The 5,241-nt window shown below is 36.1% G+C and overlaps 1 pseudogene across 1 annotated transcript; it reads right to left on the reverse strand.

The window, feature by feature from the left end:
• Positions 1 to 1,948: 1,948 nt before the first annotated feature.
• LOC148943342 (elongation factor 1-alpha pseudogene) lies at positions 1,949 to 4,493 on the reverse strand (annotated as a pseudogene). Its single transcript, XR_016142931.1, has 2 exons — positions 4,458 to 4,493; positions 1,949 to 2,725 (listed from the first exon to the last, which is right to left on the reverse strand). The product of XR_016142931.1 is annotated as an elongation factor 1-alpha pseudogene (transcript).
• Between the last annotated feature and the right edge of the window lie 748 nt (positions 4,494 to 5,241).

Raw genomic sequence — 5,241 nt, forward strand, 5'->3', positions numbered from 1 at the left:
CACATTATCGATGGACTGCACATTCACCGAACACGTGGAGAACGTTATTATGGCTGGCAATGCATCACTTCAGACCCTAGTCCTGATGCGCAGGTTTGGCTGCGACACTCAAAGCCTAAAAAATGCCTATATTACGTATGTGAGACCTCTACTCGAATACGCCGTCGCTGTCTGGGGACCTTTTGTCCAGAGCACCCACTACCTTTGCGATGACCTTGAATCTTTGCAGAAACGAGCTGTTAACATAATCGTTGGTAACGGAAGTGACGACTACAACAAACTCTTGCAAGAACTGAACCTTGAATCTCTCAGCGACAGACGATTATCACTGATCATGTCCCTCGGCAAGTCACTGCTATCTTCGCCCCATCACAGACTGATCCTCCCACCTGATGCTCCTGTTAACCAAAGAACCAGATCCCAGTCGAAGCTACAACCCCCTGTCTGCAGGACCAACCGCTACAAAAACACGTTTGTCCCCTCTTTCGTAGAAGCATACAACAAGACTTAGTGTTATTTGAATTCACGTGTTAGTGTTTTTATAGTGTTATTTGTATTTTTTTTTTCATATTGTTGTAAAGACGGCATAAATTAGCCATGGCTACGCTGTTCGATCTTAATAAACCTATGTCTATGTCTATGTCTATAAGTTTGGCCATGGATATAAAACAAACTTCAAAATAATGCATTGGAACATCCTAGGGGTAAGCAGTAAAAAATGGGAACATTTATTAGCGAAACAAAAGGGAAAAATTGATTTGGCAAGCTTACAGGAAGTGTTTTGAAGGGTGGGGAGGGAGGTAATAAAAATAATTGATAAAATTGAATAATACCCCTGGGGAAGCACGCTAAATCCGCTTGTCACACACATTCAGTGAAATTTCTAATGTAATCAACATTTTCATTGAAAACGGCGCATTGTTGAATATTTGCGCTGGGAAAACATCCGATGTTCTCTAAACAAACACGTACTCCATAGAGCAACTCTTTTGTATAAAAAATGAGTGTTTACAAAGTACCGTACCGTGAGTTGAAGACTACATAGAAAAACAGCCAATTAAAAGTTAGGTTATTTGAAAAGCTGTTTCAAGATATGAGAGCTACTTACACCTTCCTTTAGTGCTATTGTGAAGTATGCTGGCTATCTCGTGCAGTGATTTGGAAGGTACTTTAACTTAAAGAGGAATCACAAACTAAGACTCAAATCCACTTACATATTTGGTGGAAATACTAGAAAATTCAGTTTTTTGAATAAACTTTTGCAAGGGCCAAAATACATCCATCGATTAAAAAAGATAGTGAAAGCATTCATAAAAAATAGGATAAGGGGAGACAAATTTGGAGAAAAATGAGTGACAATTTTGAACCTATAAATTTATTTGTCCAAGGTAAAATTGAAGCAATCAAAAATGAATTTACTGAACACTTGAAACTAATTTTTAGAATTGTTTTATGATCTTCATTTACAAAATATGTATGGATACAGGATCTATTTATCGACAAGGAAAATGACGAATTTTAATTAATAAGTAAAGAGAAAATGGTTAATGTTTAGTCTGAAACAAATTTTAAGGATTGCTGCCGTTCGCAACATCTTATTTATACAAAATAGGATTTCCTGGACGAGCTGAAAATATCGTGATCATTTGGTAGTACAAAAGAAGCTTTGTGTAGCAACCTCGTCACTGACGCCGAGATTCAATAAGACTTTCGATAAAAGGCAAGCACAGCTCATGTGTCTCATTAAGACACATAAAATTGATATTCATCTTCTTTGCAAGAATTTGCCTGAAAAAATTTCTGCTTTTGTTTTATTTTGAAGGCCGCCATATTAACTAACATTTTTAAGGGAGCTGAAATAAAAATATAGATTAAAAACCACTTATTGAAGCGGTTATCGTTAGGCTATTCTTTTTGTATAAAGGATAATTTAATGTGTCTCCAATCACTAAAGTATAAATATTTTAATAAAATCTAGAAAGTTGAAGCACAGAAAAAAAAAGAAAAGCAAAATAGATACCTGAGCAAAGAAATCTTGAGAGCCTCTGGCCGGATTGTTCTTTGAATCTGAGGGGACGTAGCCACGACGGAGTTCTTTAACAGAAACGTTTTTGACATTGAAACCAACGTTGTCACCTGGAGATGCCTGTTCAAGGGATTCGTGGTGCATTTCGACAGATTTGACTTCAGTGGTTATGTTGGCTGGGGCAAATGTGACTATCATACCTGGCTTAATGATACCAGTTTCAACTCGGCCCACGGGTACTGTTCCAATACTTCCAATCTTGTAAACGTCTTGTAGTGGAAGACGAAGGGGCTTCTCAGTTGGGCGACTTGGAGGCAGGATTGCATCAAGAGCATCCAAAAGGGTCTTACCGTCAGCTTTACCCTCTTTACGTTCAACGTTCCATCCCTTGTACCATGGAAGCCGGTCAGAGGCCTCCAGCATGTTATCACCATGCCATCCAGAGATTGGTACAAAAGCAACAGCAGCTGGATTATAACCAATTTTCTTGATGTAAGCCGAGACTTCCTTTTTGATTTCCTCAAAACGAGCCTCACTGAAAGGGGGTTCAGTAGAATCCATCTTGTTAACACCAACAATAATTTGTTTGACACCAAGGGTGTGGGCAAAGAGAGCATGTTCACGTGTCTGACCGTTCTTAAAGATACCGGCTTCGAATTCAACAACACCAGCAGCAACAATGAGGACAGCACAATCAGCCTGAAAATTAATATTTCCAATCAATTAAAATTAATAATTTCCAATTAATGTAGCATCGCACAAATTAATGCTATTAATCCTGTTCAATATTAATATTAATTACTGTTAATGTTTATATACAAAGTAAATTTTATCAATAGAACTTCATTACCCGACTGAAAATTTTATTTAGGCAGCTTATTAGTCAACATTATTATCAACAATAAAACGTAATCTAAAACTTCCTTGGACCTTTAAAATTTTCTGCTGCAGAAGTTTCAAAATAACTTGATTTTACAAAAGCTTCAGGAAAACTATCTTATTTGTAGAATGAATCTATAAAAAATACAAATTGCAACAATTACAACAATATAGGCAAGAATATCAAACAAAAATCGTAGTCTACTTAGAAATGACATCTGACTTACACAATAATTGAAGAGGGTTGAATAGCACAAAAGTGGAAAAAAATTGTACAAAAAAACACGTCTAAAAAATTCATCAGAAAAGACAACTAGATTCAAAATAGTGTTCTTTTACAAAAAAGTAAGCATTAGCAAGATTTCCTTATTTATATCTCAAAAGATAGAGAACTAATAACTTACTTTTTGAGACCAAGTGTATCTTAGCATGAGAAAAGATAAAGACAAGTGACAGAATAGATGGGAAATATATAATTTGGGCTATATGTTTGCACTTGAGGGGGGGGGGGGGGTTAAAGTATTTTGACAGTTTCAAGTCGGAAAACAATACTTTCTAGGTATGGCCACAAAAAAAAAGAAAAAAAGTATAAAGTAAATGTAATGTTTAATTTAAGTGTTTTTTCCAAGTGTAAGTTTTTTTTCAATGACCAAGTTTCAAGTATTATTATTAGGTTAATGTAGTGTTTCATGATGATTGCTGATCAAAGTTTGTTATTTTTGCCTTTCGTTTATATTATTTTCCTTTGTTCATGGCCGTATAGCACTTCACCCCCCCCCCCCTTAATATGCAAAGCTATAGCCCGAATTTATTTCTGAATCAACGAAAAACTAACGAAAAAAACTGGTGTTCTCGAATTTTAGTACCCAAAATTCGTTCCCCCCTACGGAAATAAAAAACTCAAATAAAATGCTCAAATTTGGAAAGCCTTAATTTCCACGGGGGGGGGGGTAAACATCTAGAACCGTTGAAAACATAAGACCCTCTTTAAGCAGTCAATAATAAAGGAAATCGGTGGGTCTAACCCGTTACTAATTATCACCTTGAGCTGGTCATCAAGCTTCCATAAATACTTCAGATAAATTAAAATAATCTTTCTTCCCTAAATTTCAGTGATTGTAGTTGTAATATTTGAAGTTACATCATTGTCCCCCAGAAACACAATTTCAAGACAACGAAAAAAAAAACTATCACAAGCTTTAGCTGATAAGTAAAACTATTAGGTAAGTAAACGTTAAGCGATTTGAGTCACTAGGCAAATGCCATGTTATGCACTTAGACAGCAAATATAAATAAAATAAAAAACAATGGTCTGGCATCCGAGAGGTTTCATTATGCATAATCACCTACAGAACAAGTACTGACAAAACCACTTGACCGGCTCACCAATAAGTGGACAATAAGTGCAAAAATAAGTGGGAGGAGCTTTTTGTTCGCACCGAGAATGAAGAGCCAGAAATCATCTGCGGTAAACATACTCCTAATTATATAAACCGTGTCACTGACTGATCCACTAAACAACAATAGATTATGAAAAAACAATTGTACCAACCTGGGATGTGCCAGTAGTCATGTTCTTGATAAAATCACGATGGCATGGAGCATCAATAATTGTAACATAGTACTTAGCAGTTTCGACTTTCCAAAGGGCGATGTCAATTGTGATACCACGCTCACGCTCAGCTTTAAGTTTGTCCAACACTCAGGCATATTTGAAGGAGCCTTTGCCCATCTTAAGAAAAATAAATGAAAAATGGTTAAGAAAGGCAAAAAAAAGAAACGGGAATGAATCAGCAATCAAAGTTACCCGTTTTTTTTTTTCTTTTTCTTTTTTTGCGAAATATTATCTTCCTAAAGTGTTTTGTTTTTATTTTGATTAATTAAAAGAATAATCAATGGGTATTCAAAGCTCAGATTTTTTCAAAATACAATCCTGGCTACGCATCCTATATCTTATTATTGAGTCAAAAATCGGGGTTTGACACTTTTACACCAATACAGACCATGGATTTTTGGACATGGACACATACTACATACATATATTAAATTATCATCAGGTGATTACAAAAGTCCGAAAATGAAATCCAAATTAAAACAGTCCACTCCTAGCAGGGAACATTTCAGAGTCCCAGTATAAAAAAAAAAAAAAATACCGAGAAACCTGGTTTTTGTTCACAAATGGGGTATTCTGTCCCATTCATTGACCAGGGAGCCAATTCAAGAAGATGTACGGGAGGGGACCGTCAAAATATGCTTTAGAAAATACAGGGTAGCCACAGGAGAAACAAATAAAGGGGGTCAATCCCCTCTTTTCCCCCAGTTGGCACTCCTTTCGT

The sequence above is a fragment of the Artemia sp. Qi Xiang Cuo genome, chromosome 15 (assembly GCF_049724085.1).
Source record: "Artemia sp. Qi Xiang Cuo chromosome 15, ASM4972408v1, whole genome shotgun sequence".
NCBI lineage: Eukaryota > Metazoa > Arthropoda > Branchiopoda > Anostraca > Artemiidae > Artemia > Artemia sp. Qi Xiang Cuo.